Raw genomic sequence first — 17,018 nt, forward strand, 5'->3', positions numbered from 1 at the left:
GTCATCAGCATATTGGATACAGCTGACGTTTGGGATGACAGTGTAAAGGTCGTTAATGAAGATGGAGAACAGCAAGGGCCCTTGTATAGAGCCTTGTGGTACTCCAAGGGTGTTAGGTAGAAGGTTAGCAAGTTTGTTCTGCCAGAGGACAGCCTGCTGATGACAATTCAGGTAGGACTGAAACCATTAAAAGGCTCTAGTATCTAGACAGAATGTTTGCAGGGTGTGGATTGAAAGTTGGTGATCAACCATATTGAATGCCTTGGAAATATCCAAGAAGAGGGCTGAGCTATATAATTATTGTTGCGATTATGGTTTATGGTGTTTGTAAAGGCTAGGAGGGCTATGCAGTAAGTAGTGCTGTGATGAGGACGGAAGCCATGCTGAGTGTCTGCCTTAAGGTGATTCTGGATTAGGTGGTGCATGAGTTGTCTATGAATACATTTTTCCATAATCTTTGCGAGTGGAGAGAGTATAGCTATTGGCCTATAATTGGAGAATTCAGTAGAGCTGCCTCCATTGTGAAGTGGGATTACATAGGATATTTTCCAGATGGTGGGAATTTTAGCTTCTACTATGGTTCGATTGATTAGTATTGAGACGAGGTAAGCAATAGCATCAGCTGATTTTTGTAGGTACTCGGCAGAGAGCTGATCAGCAGAAAGTGTAGTGGGTTTTAATTTTTTGATCAAGGTACAGATAAGTGAAGTGGCGACTGATTGGAAGCTGAATGAAATTAGGTTTCTAGGGGTGCTGCTTTCAGGACCAGGGGAGCTAGGAGGTAGTTGGCTAGCTAGTCTCAGTAAAGAATTGGTTAAAACTGTCAGAAACATCTTCAGGGATTTTATCAATAGTAGCAGCAGGGATTGGGGTTGATATCATCCTGTTGTAGCTCACAGCACTTCTCAGCATTGCCATTTAGATTCCTCACATAGCTATGAAACAGCTTGCAGTTGTCTTTGACATCTGTGGCTATATTATGTTGGTAACTAGCTGTGGTGGATGTTATGAGCGATCTCTGCTTCTTACTGTGGCTGGTAAGGGAGTATTTTGCATCCTGGAAATTGCCCCGTTTCTGCAACAGTTTCCTCCGTTTGTTCTACAGAATGTTTGTGGGCAGGGGGCCACCACATTGGCTTCTATTTCTTGGTGAGGAGCATCTTGGTTCTATATTGGATGGCACAGTTCATGCACGAGTGGATGTGCTCGTATAGTGCCTTCATATAGGATTCAGCAGTCATCCTTTCAGTTCCCATCTGCATGGCTGTCTTGATGTTAGTCATGTCTGACATGTGTAGCATGACATTGATTTGAAGATGTGTGTTACGGAGGTTTCCTTACTGGGGTGTGGGGGAGGAATGTTGATGTTAAGGGTGATTATCTCATGGGCAGACCTGACCACCAATGGGGTGACCATATGTGTGGAGCATTGATTTCCCATGTTGGTAATGACCAGGTCTAGGATATTTGAGCCCATGGTGGGACTATGGGTTACTTGATCCAGGGCATTGGGAATTATGACTTCCAAGAACCGTTGGGCACACGTGTTGGTAGTTTTCCCAGTTAATGGCAGGGTAGTGTAAGTCACCCAGTATTAGGGTGTTTGCTTGTATCATAATATTTCACAGTATGTTTCAAAAGCTGTAGTGGGAATCATGGGGCATGGTGGGGGATCTGTAGCAAGCTATACAATTTGGAATGCAGTCTGACCTACTGTTAGTTGCACCGGGGGTATTTCAGACACATTCTGTTGGGCAAGTAGCCTGGTAGTGTCAATATCCTTGGTGAATATGGGCAGTCCTCCACCTTTATTGTTTTGGTCCTGGTTTGGTGGCCAACAGGTGTGGTGAGAGCTGTACCTGGTATTGCAGGGTTGCTCTCTGGAGCCTTGGATCAGGTCTCTGTTACTGCACAGTTATCGATGTTCTCCATTTTTAGGTGTGCATAGTGAGTGTGAATGGTCACAAAAACATTGATCCCTACAAACACACAACCAAACACACACACACACACACACACACACACACACACACACACACACACACACACACACACACACACACAGAGGTTCACAGTTGCCATGTCTGGGAATAGAACTCCTACCTAACTAGTATATCACACTACAGCATTACACAGTTATAGCATGTGCCACAGAGCTTATTGGGCTATTCCTTCCCCAAAGGTGTATTTCAATGTGAATGACATCAGCACCCCTGCCAAAGTAGGGCATTTGACACTGTAGTGAGTGTGAACGGCCTCAAAAGCAATGATCCCTATACAGACAAACACACACACACACACACACACACACACACACACACACACACACACACACACACACACACACACACACACAGTTGCCATGTCTGTGATTAGAACTCCTACCTAACTAGTACATCACACTACAGCATTACGCAGTTATAGGAAGCCCCACTAAGATTACTGGGCTACTTCCCCAAAGGTGTATTTCAAGGTGAAGACATCAGCAGGCTTGCCATAGTAGGGCAATGGGGAGTGCAGTGTGTGTGCACGGGCCATAACTCATTCATCTTGAGGCAGGCACACAACACTCAGGCACACAGGTTTATATTCCACAGGCACATGTATACAACTGCTAGATGACTACTGACTTGTACAGTCATGTTACATAGTTAGCACAAGCACCACAGACAGTATAGTGCTGAGGGATACCAGAGGCTAATGTCTACGGTGATTGACATTTGCACATCATGTGGTTTTAGCCAACTAAATGTATGCTGGGTGGGAAAGGCCTCATGATGGGATGCTCTTTGTCACTGTCACTCTCTTCCACACATCTATGTATGTGTAATTTTGGCCTATTATAGTGTGATGACCTTGGATATATGTGTGTATTCCTATCCAATGTGTGTGTGCAAAGCATGACTGGTGTGTACTGAGGAGTGTGTGCACTAACATCTGCGACTGTCAGATATGTATAGTCCACTGTTGTTGCCAGACATGGGCTTCATTTCTGTAAGTGTGTAAGCATACACAGTATACTTAATTTCTGTGTGGGAGAATGTCCAGTATGACCTTCTATATTGAATGTTTGAATCCATTCCATGTAGATTGTACTCCAGTGCAGGCTTTTGTATTTTACAGCTAGCAACTGTTTCTGCAGGATATCTGTAGATCGGTTGACAATATGGGGTCAAAATGGGCAAAGGATAGTGGGTTATTGCAGGTAATTGTGTTTGTACTGCTTCTGCTACATGGTCTTGGTGTTAGCAGAGATAATCAGACATATGTACTGTTTTACACTGTGATGTTTTATGTCATCAAGTACTGTCAGGTATACATATTTGCTTGCAGTGGTGTCCTGGGGAACACAGAGTGAATGCTGCTGTGTCCAGTATTGTGTTCTGCAGCCTACATATTCTTGCACAATCATGCCATTCTGGAGGGAAGCCGCAGACACCTGCTGCTGGGTCTGTGTAAATAGTTCAGCACCTTGGTACAGTGGTGGCTGAGGATCCCGTGCTTTTACATCCATCGACATGACAGTATGGCCATACCTCTCAGCTGTACAGATTCACACAGGTTAGCCAGAGGCAGGGGTCATCATTCTGGACATTACCCCTTTACATTGTGGTTTATGAGCAGTTTTGTAGCCACCCATTCCTGTGTTTGCAGGCAGGGATAGTATGTGCACATGGCTGAGTTTCGAACTTTACACACTCCATGCCACCCATGCTCCTAACCCCCCCCCCCCATTATTCCATCCTCTTCCAAACATTATGTAAACATTATTTGATATATTCCCTATAGTTATCACCTCATCCCAGCAGTAATTTGATGTTGGTCCACAGTTCATGCAGTAGGACACGGTGGACATGTTACTGGGATATGTCCACATGGCCTTGCATTTGGGTTCTGTGGACTGTGTTATGTTATTTGGGAGTTCATGAGACAGCATACATTGGCAGTATGGGTGAGACACAGGCCTTTGGCAGAGAACTGTAGGTCATTTGGTCGTGATGCAAGCAAGCTGTAGCAGGCCGTTGCATTGTGTCACTCCTACAGTCCCAGATTGCATTACACTATTTTCCCCTGGGGTGACAGGGTAGGTGTGCAAGGTGTTAATGCCAATACTTTCTGTCATTATTGATCCAGTGGTGTGGATGCTGGCAGGTTGTTGCTTACATCTAGGGACACACCTGCATAGCACACCTGTTCTGCATGTTGCATTCTTCGGCTATTGCCATACAGAGGTAAGGGTCATATTGTACTCATTCCCAACAGCAGGAATAAGACTGGAGAGGTACCTGTGGGTGATGGTGGGGTGAGCTGGGTGCATGTGTGCTATGGACACTACTTGCATCTGACTCACAGATATGCATGGGGCATTTCACTTATGCTGGCTTGTGCAGGGACATCAGCTGTTTCTCAAAACTTCATACTTGTGACCTTTGTGGTCTGCCGGAGTTTGGTCAGATGACATTGGCATTCCCTACAAGCCCAACTAATGTGCTGTTAATCTGTATGTATAATTCCATGGGTGTGTCCATTTGACAGTTACATATTATACACTGTCTGTCTGGGGTACTTCTCCCTGTGTATTGCTTGTATGTCTGGGCCCACATTCATGCCATGTCCATCTTTCAGATGGTGACACATATTACTTCCATACATTTACTATGGCTTACTGCTGGAATGTGTTTTGCTGGGAAGCATTGTTTTTAGCACTGCAGTTGTGAGAACTTGGCCCTGTCACTGGCAGTACTGGCCAATGGCCACCAGGACAAACCTCACCATGCATACATACTGACCACTCTCACACAATATACAACACACACCAACCTAACACACGCAGCCCTTAATATTGTATACATGCTACAATCTATCCTGCTACCTTGGCCAGCTCAGGTAATCTGTGCTCCACTATAACTACACATACATGTTACTACATTTCTACATAGGATGGGGGGGCACACCTCACTGTTACTACATTTCTATATAGGATGGGGGGGGGGTTACACCTGACACTTGTACACATTTGCTATGACTGTACTGGTATTTCAGGTACTCCATTTCATTCTGTATTCTGACCTATCATGCTGACTAGAGGCATATCAGTGTACTACAGGTCTTAGGTTTGATTGATCTACATTTCAGTTTCAGACTTCTTACCCTTCAGAACTAACATCCCACTTCCTGACCTGTTGTAGTCTGTCTGTGCAGGTCCAAGGGGGATGTTCTCCATAGCCATCAATCAGAGGCCTTAGCACATCCTTTGTCTGCATTTGTCTACGCCTGTCCTGCTGGCAGAGACTGTTGTTGGCTACATGAGCCACCCTGACTGGCATGTGTGTGTCCTATGGACACACAGGTGACCCAGCACATCTCCTGCAGTGAGTTTTGTCAACTTGTCTAATACTGGCTACTATGGTGACACCAGTATTTGGTTACAGATCTCATGCTGCCACTATAGGTGTCTACTATCTTCTGGCATTCCATTCAGCCACCTGATTCTCTTGCATGCTCACATCCATACCATAGATGGAAGTAACAACACATACTACTCCATTCGGCAACTGATAGGGAGAGTGACTTACCTTGTGGCTGTGCCAGTATTGAGGATGGTGCTGGAGGGCTGACTATGTTGGATGCACATAGTACACTCCCTATACATCGTTAAGCACAAGCAGTGTCATGTTTGGCATCCCTTTTACTGTATGTGCGAGTCAGAGAGAGGTGTCATTCCCTGGGTTCCTACCATGTATGTGTATGTGCTATGCATTGCCTCTTTGCCACAGCCTGGGCATACTGGGCACACCTCCTTCAGCCTACTGGGGCAGGCTCAGGTTGTTCCTCCACCGAGTCACTCTGTGCCTGTGCAGGTCTTGGTAATGGTGGAGGGCTGTGTGGCCCTGCCCCGTGCTGTTCCTGCTGCAGCTGTTTCCACAGAATCATATTGTGTAGCATGGCACATATGATGACAATTTGGGTACATGTAGCTGGTGAGTACTGCAAGGCTCCACCGGATGTGTCCAGGCATCCCAAACACATGCTCTATTATGATTTGGACCTGTGTGTGTGCCTCATTATGGAGTTTTTGTTCGGGTGTGTCTGCATTTCTGATGAGTGTCATCAGCCACGGCTCCAGTGCATAACCAGCATCCCCCACTAGGTGGCCGTAAGGGATGTCCCCATTGGCAAATCTCTGGTACAGCTCCGTCAGATGCCAGATGTGGGAGTCGTGATAGCTTCTAGGGCAGCCAGCACACACATTCATTATAATGCCCTGGGCATCGCATATGACCTGGCAGTTATTGGAGGGGAATTCCTTGCGGTTGATGTAGACCCTACCCCATTCACCGGGTGGTGCTTTGATGTGTATGTGCATGCAGTCTATAGCACTCACTACCTCAGGGTATTCTATTTGGTGGAAGAGACGCACATTGCTGGCCATTGCCTCACGGTTTTTGTGGAAATATATGTGCTCACTGGCATGTGCTGACATGGCATCCAGAAACTGGTGGAGTACCCTGGATGCTAATGCCTGTAAGATCCCCATGATATCCCCAGTTGGCCTTTGGAAGATACCTGTGGCTAGTATTCTTAGGCCTACACATACCTTGGTATCCACTCGGATGGGTTCCCCTCTGTTGGTTCTGTGTGTGAGGTGTGGCCAGCACAGCTCAACAATTTGCTGTAGGAGGTCCCTGTCCACCCTATATTGCTTCACTATCTCCAGCTCATGTAGCCCCCGGTAGGTTACCCTGGGTCTGTACACTCTTCTCCTTCTCCTCACTGTGGGTTGGTCGCAAGCATTCTCATCCTCACCACCCTCAGCCTCTTCCACATGTTGATTTATGACAGCTACTGCAGCCCCTATCATTTTGTTGCTTTTGTTTAGTAAAATTTCCCAGATTGTGTACACCGGTGGTGTAGAGTTTGTGGGAAAAACCAGAGGGAAAGGTGTTTTCATAGTTTATAGTGGTGTGCTGGGCTGGGCTGCTGCCTATGTAATTGCATGATTCTAATACACTTCACCTGACAGTTATGCTAGTTCTCCTTGATTACCTTCCTACTGCTGTTTTCCCTTCCCATTGCCTTCCTGTTTAAGCCCAGGGGAGTGCTGCGCAAAGTGCTCAGATGTGCCCAAAGCTATTTCCTGGTTTACTTTTTTTTCCTTTTAAACATAGTGCGCGGCACGCACACCCGTTTAGGCAATGTAAAGAGTGTTAGACAGCCTCAGACCGCCTCAGGCACACCCCTTTGCTTAGCTCTGCTAAGCTAAGGGCAAACCCGAGCCACAGGGCTCCAATAAGCTAACAGTATGCCTGACACACCCCTCTATGAGGTCAGCTAGCTCTTAGGCTTGCACCATGGTCTTCCTGCACTGACACAGTTGGGTGTAAGCTAGCCATGAGGGGGATCTAGGATTCAGTATCATTCCCCTCATTTGCATAGGACTGCCTGCTAATGCCTAGTTACAAGTCCCACACTGAGCCTTCCCCCTTAGCAACCACTACTCACTGGCCATGTTGTCTTCTGCCTGTCATTGAGTATAATGGCAAAATTGTGATTTTATTTAAGGTTTTTTTTTTTTTTTGGCCCGATCCCATTTGCGCAACGCTGCCCTAAGCTTAAACAGCTGAAATCTGTTAAAAAAAAAATAAAAGTTATTTTTTTTTATTTTTGCAACTGTTTTCCATGCCAATGGACATATATTTGGCCATTGGTATGCATTCCACATTATACACACCCTTTATTTGGAGCTGTCATGGCTCCATTTTGTAGTTTGCAGAAATGCACTCGGTTACTAACCGAGTACATTTCTGCAGACTACACTAGTCTTGCATGGCCAGCTGCCAGCTTCCTGGATCACAAATTCACCTAATTTGCATGTTTTTCACCTGCAAATGGGGTAGTTTGCATACAGGAGCTGTGTCCGTGCAGGAATAGTGCAGGAGCGCTCGTGCACATCCCGGGAGTTTTTTCTTGGATCGCACGGTGGCCATATTGCCTCCAGCAGCTCCTGCACTATTCCTGTACACCATGCAGAGCTTGCTTGCTGAATCCTGGGGTATATAATTCTCAGTATTTACTAAGACTATTTTTACTCTGAGAAAACAACTTCTGACACAATAGCACTTGTGCAGAGTTTATAGGCTAAGAGCTGTTATTAAATGTTATTCTGTAATCCTGGGCTTGATTTTCTCAGTCTCCATTTGCATGATGCGTAACTGTGCAAGTCACTTAACCACAGGTTAAAGGCTAAGAGCGGTTATTAAATGTTATTCTGTAATACTGGGCTTGATACTCTCAGTCTCCATTTGCATGCTGCGTAACTGTGCAAGTTACTTAACTACACCATTCCTAAAAAGAGAAGAGACACTTATGCCTTGTAGATTTGCTCCACTAACAAAAATGTTTCATTCTACTAACTGGGTGTTCATGTAATTTCACACAAACTGATATCATGATTACTCCAGCAGTCCAAGTTTCCAAAAATTTAGTTTCCATCATTTATTTCCACATCAAGTCTGCTAATTATTTATCTCTGTTTTCTGCATTCAACTTGTCCTTTACAGACTAAGTTTTCCTTCCTTTTTTTTTTTTTTAACATTTATAATAACGTTGTCTGACAGTGCATTAAATGACCTGCGACCCAGTTGGACTAATTCTGCAAAATACTGAATTGCACTTACCATCAAGATTAAGTTTACATAGTCAGACATTAATTGTACAAACGTGATATAATTAAACAACACTTTGTCAGTAACACAATGAACAATAACCACAACTGCCTTACAATCTAATAAAAGAAGTGGTTCCATTTGTTAGGTTGTTGTTTGCTATGTTAATGCTAAAGATATCAGTATCACAGTGATTAAGGAAATGTTTTTGATGTTAAATTATAAAATCATATCTATTCGGATAATGAAATTTTGAGCATTCCACATATTTTCATTTTTTAAATCTATTTAACAACAAAGAGTGACTGACATAGTACTGAAGTAAGCTCCTTGCTGCAATCTTTACAGGGTCACTTAATGTATTCAAGACAATGCCAGTAATTATCATGTAAAAACCTAATTCAGGTAAATGTTCTTCTACATCTTATTATATTTAAATAATTGATGTTCTCCATTATAACAAAAGCTGTAACTTCCAGCATGGACACTGAAGATATGCAGACAACTTCCATAACCTTAACCCAGTCTATGCTTATTTCCATCCATTCCTCTATATCCATTTACCCAGTTCAGAATCATAGGGAGCTGTAACCTGAGATGGCAAGTAATGAGCTATTTTAAGCGTAGCCAATAACCCCAGTTTAGAATCAAACTCCATACTTTGTGTCTATGAGTTGAAGACCTTAACCATTATGCCAAACCTACCCCCTTGTGTTTGCAGTAAATGTATACTCAGAATGCTTCACAAAGTCAGCAGAATCCTGTCATTCCTGGATTCAAAACTACAGCTATTTGCAATCCTCTTCCTGATATTGTAAGTGTGGTGCTTTATTTATTGCTGAAACATATTTAAATTAACACTATCTGTAATAAAAAAGCAGTTTGGAATTTCAAGTATGATCTCATTAAAAAAAAAAGAATTCCTTTAACCTTAACGTAACTTGGGCTACTAAAGTTTAGATTGCTATCTGACATTGCACATGCTCAGTATGACTTACAGTCATTTGCTTGGAGTACCACCACAGCTTGAGTCATGGTAGCTCAAACATAATAGCTCAAGGTGGCAGTTGCTTATGTTGCATTGCTCCCACCACATGACATCAGAAGCATAGCTAGTGTGGAACAAAAAGAGGACATAGTTTCTGAGGCATGATCTGCAGATGCCGATCGGTTGGTAGTTCAAAGCTCTATTCATTCCCATACCAGCATTTCTGAATGCCAGTATGGAAATTAATTCCAACATTGCTATACTGCATTTATGACAGGACTGAAGCTTGCTTCAGTGCTTTGTATGTGGTATACATTGTAGCAAGCTGCCTGTTGCAAATGTAGCAACTGGCTTGCTACAGTTTTTAAAAGCTGAACATTTTATTTTACCTCTTCTGCTTAGAGCCAAGGGGTATTGAAGAATTGACCTGGTAATGTAATGAATGCCAGATCAAAGAGATAGTACCTTTCTTCCTTCTACTTAAGAGTTGAGGGGTGCCAGATCGAGAAGTGACAGTGGGCGCTAGAAGAACTAGTTATGGCTATGACTCGTATGCTGGCAAGCTGCAGGTAGTTCAAGGGTGATGCACCTCGCAGATCAAAACAGAATGTCTTTGTAAGTATTATATTTTGACTGCCAGTTATTAGACAGGATTCGGGTATTTCACTTACAGTTGCTGAAGTATGGAAATTACATCTAGCAAAAAACACAAGAAAATTTAAATTAGACTACATTTCCAACGCACCACAGTAGCCTACGTCAGTCAAAAATATACTATCTCAAAGGAGTATGCAAAGTGCATTCATTTGTTTATGTTTTTTTTTTTTTGCTGTTCATTATTTTTATGGAAGTATGTCATTAATCTGAAAGTATCAGTTATGGATACCAATAAGGAATGAAGAAGCAATAGCAAAGTCATTCTCATGTGTCAATGACAACACTTTTAGTCTTTAGTGACAATGCTGTCAAGTCTGCATATATTGGCAAAAGTAGTACAGAATAAAAAATAACAGTCTTGACCACAATGGAAGAAACTGGACACAAAATTAGTGCTTGCATTCTATTTAATAACCAATATCAAACATTAAACCTAACAATAAAAGAATATATACATATAAATGATTATACAACCAATACAGTCAACAATAAAAATTGTGTTATAACTTCTGCATCTGTACAGTTGTTTGATATTTATTATGTAAAATATGTTACATTTTTCATGTATAATTAATATATGTATTTCTTCAAGAGGTTATGTCTAATTGAGCAACTGGGATACAGTGCTTGTTTAATTGGTTAGCATTGTCATATGACCATTAGTAAATCATATTTATTGGGGTGATTTTTTTGTAGTAATTATTTCTGAAGAAGTTTTGGTTATGAAACAGGACAAACCGCTAATTTTGTGTCTGGTTCCTTCCATTGTGGTCAGACTGTAACTTTTTATTCGTTTATTCGTTTATTCAGTCTGTGGTGGTTTCCTTGAAAAAGTAGTACAGAATTACAGATTTCAGGCACACAATTCTGTGGAAGGGAGGGTGCCTAAATATTACTTCATATGAGAAATGTATTCATTTCCATTATTTATTTGTGGGGATGAGGGTAAGAGAGAATTTAACGAACAAACAAAAACTAAATTATTTGTTTATTTATTAAAGGTAGCACTTTTGGTGCTAGAGAAAGTACAGTTGTGTACACTTACCATAAATGTAGATGTTCGAGTGTATTCATTGTTGCAGTCATCACATTTGGGTTATCTGCTTGCAGTAGCCCTCAGTCGGCCTGATTATCAAAGTCTTGGGTCCTGCGTCGGATGCGGTCTCATCTTCCATGACGTCAGGTCGTCAGGGGTATAAAGCATGCAGCCGATGCCATTACATCAGTTTTTCTTGCCCCAGATGTCAGGTGCCCCCATAATGGGAAGCAATTATATACAAGGTTACAACTCCAATACAAAAGCAAATACACCAAAAAGCTTTAAGCATAGCAAACAAGAATAGAGGTATAGTCAATAGAAGTCAGGGGGCTGGACGGAGGGTAACCAGGACTGCAACAGTGAATACACTCGAACATCTACACTTATGTTAAGTGTACACAACTGTACTATGTTCTTCGTGTTTCACTGTTGCAGTCATCACATTTGGGTAGATTCCCAAAGCTAAGGATGGAAGGAGATAATTAGATGGCATTAGGACCAGCTATAAGGCCCTGCAAGACTGCAGTGGCAAAGCCAGCTCTGGATTTAGAAAAAATTGGCAAGTGGTAATGCTTGGTGAAGGTATGTACAGAACTCCAGGTAGCAGCTTCTAGGATGTCTCTGGTAGGGACACCGCTGAGAAAGGCAGTAGAGGTAGATGCAGTCCTGGTTGAATGTGATCTTATCCCCTGTGGGGTAAGTTTTCCATGGTGCCTATAGCAGAAATGAATGCAGTGGCCTACCCACTTAGAAATGGTTTGCTTTGAAATGGCCTTCCCCTCTGCCCCTGCAGCAAATGCAACCAGCAGCTGTTCAGATTTCCTGAGAGGTTTAGTCCTGTCCAAGTAAAGTCTAAGTTGTCTGTGCACGTCAAAGGAGTGCAGTGTTCATTCCCCTTTGTTCTGTAGATTAGAAAAGAAGGTTGGCAAATGAATGGACTGATTAAGGGCCACACTGGATACCACCTTGGGCATGAAGAAGGGATTGGTCCTGAGGGACACCCTGTCCATGTGAAAGATGATGAAAGGCTCCACTGCCATGAGAGCCTGTAATTCAGATACCCTTCTTGCTGAAGTGATGGCTAGAAGGAAGGCTGTTTTCCAAGAAAGGAATTTCAACTCTGCATTTGCAGCTGGCTCAAAGAGAGGTAAAGTGAGCTTTTGCAGTACAAAGTTAAGGTCCCAGGCTGGAGTTGGGACTCTCCTGGGTGGCTTTAAGTTTTTGGCCCCTCTGAGGAACTGCTTCAGCAATGGATGAGAGAAGAGGGGTGGTTCTGCATTGTAATGAACTGAAATGGCTGAGGCATGAATTTCAATGGAGGAAAAGGAAAGGTCCTTGTGAAGTATCTCAGTTAAGTATTGAAGAATCTGAGGTAAATTAGGTACTGCTGTGCCCATCCCCCAAGTCTGGCTCCAGGAACAGAATCTTTTCCATTTTTCAGCATAGGATTTTCTAGTACTAGGCCTCCTTGCCTCCAGAATGACATCCATCACTTGCTTACTGAGGGATGGTAAAGGAGAGATCAGGTAATTTAGCCAGGCTGCCAGGTTCAGGGCTTGAAGTTTTGGGTGCAGAATCTGGCCCTCCTGCTGGGACAGCAGGGCAGGTGTCATGGTGCCAGCAGTGACACACTGCACAAGAGGGGGTACCAGTATTGGCATGGCCAGTCTGGTGCAATCAGTATTGTCCTTGGTTTGTCCTGTTTGATCTTTAGTAGTACCTTGGAGAGGAGAGGCAGAGGGGGAAATGCATAAACTGGTAGGTTTTTACAGGTGAAGGACAGGACATCCACTTTCCAAGCTTGTTTGTGGGGAGTCCTTGTGCAGAATTTGTCCAATTCATACTTCTGGGGGGGGGGGCAAACAGGTCTATCTCTGGGCTCCCCCATTTGTTTTTCAACATGTTGAATCTCTTTGGTTCCAGTTTCCACTCATGTGGGTCCATGAGATTTCTGCTTAGGTTGTCTGCCAGTGTATTTAGCTTTCCTGGCAAGAATTGAGCCTGTAGGTGCACTTGGTAGCTCAAGGCTGTGTTCCACAGAGCCATGACTAGTCTGCAGAGAGGAAATGAGTAGGTTCCTCCCTGCTTGTTTATGTACCGCATAACAGTGGTGTTGTCCGTCTTTACCAATAATTGTCCTGGAAGAATGTGGTTCTTGAAGGCCGTCAGAGCATTCTGTACAGCTAACATTTCTTTTTGAATGATATGCAGGTACATTTGACTTGGGTTCCATTTGCCCTGAATGCACTTCCCTGCCAAGTGAGCCCCCCATGCATAGTCTGATGCGTCTGTTGTCAGGGTTTGGGAGGCAGGGGGTAGAGTGAATGGCAGTCCCTTGTTTTGGTGGCAGGCCTCTGCCCACCAAAGGAACTCTATCTGCAGACAAATATCATGTAGACATGATAGGATTCATTGAATTTAGATCCTGAGAATGTTGACACCATAGGCTTTTTAGATACCATTGTAGTTTCCTCATATGCAGTCTTGCATATGGAATTAGTAGAATGCAGGAGGCCATGAACCCCAGGGCTTGCAGCATTTTCCTTGCAGATAGCTGGGTCTTTGTGGCCAGTAGTTTGAAGTAAGCTGTCAAATGAACTTGTTTCTCTGGTAAGGTAGGACATCTGGGAAGTTGTATTCAAGCTTGCTCCCAGAAATACAATTTGTTGACAGGGTAGAAGATGTGATTTCTTTTCATTTATAGTGTATCTCAGAGAAGTTAACAATTTCCTTACAAATGCCAGATGACTTAATAGTATGTCCTGGCTTTCTGCCTGAATTTGACAATCGTCCAGGTATGGGTATAGCTGAATATTTCTTTGCCTGCAAAATGCAATGACTGGAGCTAGGAACTTTGTGAATACCCTGGGTGCAGTAGATAAGACACAGGGCAGTGCAGAGAACTGATAGTGCATGTAGCCTGCTTTGAAGCATAGGTATCTTCTGCAAAATTCCCTTATTAGGATGTGCAAGTAGGCTTCCTTTAAATCCAGTGTTGCCAACCAGGCATCTTTGCCTAGCATAGGAAGCAGCTGGTGAAGAGTTAGCATCCTGAATTTTGGAATCACCAAAAATGTGTTTAGGATAGAGAGGTCCAGTATAGGACGCCAGGAGTTGTCTTTTCTGGGCACCAGGAAAAGTCCTGAGTAGAAACCTTGTCCTCATTCCTCTTCTGGAACAGTGTGAATAGTCCTGATGCTTAAGAGAGTAAGAATTTGCTTCTGAGCCTCTGCCCACTGATTTAGGGGTAGGTCTGGCCAACTGTTTGGGGTTGGTAAGGAGTGAAAGTGGAATCTGTATCCTTGGGAAACTATATTTAAAACCCATTTGTCCTGGGTAATGAGTTCCCAATTTTTTGCCTGCAGGGCAATCTTTCCCCCTAAGGGAACAGTCAGTTGTGCAGGGCTTGGAAGATTTAAAGTTAAGTCACTGCAACAGTTTACCATAGGGGGAGTCTTATCACTCCCTGCTTTGGAAGTGGGAGCCCCCTAATGCTTAGCCCTGTGAGTACCTTGGGACTAAAGCCTGGGTGTTCTGCTGGATCTGGGTTTGGACTGAGAAGGCCTGAAAGAGGCAGGAAAGGACCAATTTTTAGAGGGCCAATGCCTACTAAATCTGAGAGGCTGCACTTGCAGGAAATCATTAACAGTTTGCATAGATTTAGCTTTTTCCTCCATCGTTTTAAGTACTTCTTCTGCTCTGTTGCCAAACAGGCAGTCTTGGTTTAAGGGAGCATCCAGCAACTTAGCTTTAACATGATCTGGCAAAGATTGTTCCTTAAGCCAAGCATGCCTTCTAAGTACAAACCCAGTGACAGCAGCCCTGCAAGATGCCTCTAGTGAATCAAAACCACACTGCAAAGTATGTTTTCCAAATTGTTCAGCAGAATGCATTAAATCCTGTAAATCTTTATTTTCAGCACAGTCAGGAATCAACATCATTTTCTGTTTAAGCAATCCAATAATATGCTGCTGATACTTTAACATATGAAACTGGCAGTTTAAGGCCCTAATGGCCAAGGTTGCAGAAGTGTATACCTTCTTACTCCGTCCATCCATCACCCTGGAATCTCTATCAGAGGGGGTGGCATTTTTGGCAGTAGTAGCCTTAATGCCCTTTGGTCCCTGTGAGACTGTCTCAGGATCCGCAGTAGGATTTTTAAAAAGGAACTTGTGAGAGTCAGGAACCCTGTAACATCTATCAGGTTTTCTGGGAGCAGGAGGTAAAGAGTCAGGGGCTAAGCTAGATTCCGAAAAAGCATCATTAACCATGTCAAGTACAGGGGGGACAGCTAAAGGCCTGTGTTGGGGCAGGAGTAAGAAATCCCTAAGCCTCTTTTTAGAGTCAGAGTAATCCTGGCTTTGCCAGCGAAAATGCTCCCTAAGACTATGCAAGGTTTCACTAAAAGAGAAATCCTCTGGAGGGGAAGCAGAGGGAATAGAGTCCTCTGCATCAGAATCCTCATAGGTAGATAAGGGTAAATCCTGGTCATCAGAGGAAACAGAAATTTTAGAATCCTCATCAGAAGAATCGTAAGCAAACTCAGTCCTAGGTCTCTTAGAGGGAGAAGGTTGGCTTCCCCTGATTAAAGTAATAAGGTCTTCAGCCATTCTTATCATTTGTTTTTCAGGCATAGAGGCCTGACTGTGCGGTCTGGTTATCAGTTTTCTAGGCATGGATCGAGTTTCAGGCCTTGAAGAAGAAGATGGCGTTGGTTTAATATGCAAATCAGTAGGCCTGAATACACCCTCAGAAGCCGGTGCCTGCACAGCGGCTCCGGACCCATCCAAGGTAGAGACATCCACAAGTGCCACAGTTGAAGCATCTAGCGGCATACTGGACTCTGAATGGGTCCCAGTAGAGGCCTGTGAATCTGAAGTAGCGGGTATCAGGGGCTGCAAAAGCACCTCACTGAGTACCGGCGAACTAGCAACTAGCTTAGGAGAAGTGTCGTCGGCAGCTTTGGACCTATGTGGTCTGTCTCTGTCTTTATCTTTGCATTTTTTTCAGAATGTCGGTCGTCGGGTGGCTTACCGAAGCCATATCTAGATAACTGAACCAAGTACCAAAATATTTAGACGCATAAATATACCGACGATGAATAGTTCGTTGGTTAAATAAGGCACAAAACCGACAGCGAGGTACATCGTAGTCAGGGCCTAGGCAAGGAATAAGTATGAATAAAAATCTTTATGAGGTATTTGCTTTCCACAAGAAAGACAATTATTGACTTTTACTGACATCGGTTTAGAGCAAGAAAAAGTTTCCCCAACAGGGTAATTAGCTTAGTTGAAGACTTCGGTTCTGAAACTTGAAAACGAAAATTTCAGAAGTCAGCCGATCGGCACTTGCGAACTGCCTCTGCTTCGGGCACTGTACGGCAAGAAAGACTGATGTAATGGCTTCAGCTGCATGCTTTACACCCCTGACAATCTGACGTCATGGACGATGAGACAGCATTCGACGCAGGACCCAAGACTTTGATAATCAGGCAGAATGAGGGCTACTGCAAGCAGATAACCCAAATGTGATGACTGCAGGAGTGAAACACGAAGAACATTGTAGGTTCTTGCTTTCATGGCAATAAGTGAAGCCAAATACTGACAGAGTATTGAAATGGAGCATTTACATACAGTTCTTGTGACAAGTAGAGTTACTGCATCAGAGG

At 43.5% G+C, this 17,018-nt stretch overlaps 1 protein-coding gene across 2 annotated transcripts in view; it reads right to left on the reverse strand.

The window, feature by feature from the left end:
- EIPR1 (EARP complex and GARP complex interacting protein 1) overlaps window positions 1–17,018 on the reverse strand; it is a 1,964,495-nt gene that overhangs the window by 623,436 nt on the left and 1,324,041 nt on the right. The window lies entirely within an intron of this gene.

This window comes from Protopterus annectens, chromosome 1.part0 (genome assembly GCF_019279795.1).
Source record: "Protopterus annectens isolate FY-2018-M chromosome 1.part0, PAN1.0, whole genome shotgun sequence".
NCBI lineage: Eukaryota > Metazoa > Chordata > Ceratodontiformes > Protopteridae > Protopterus > Protopterus annectens.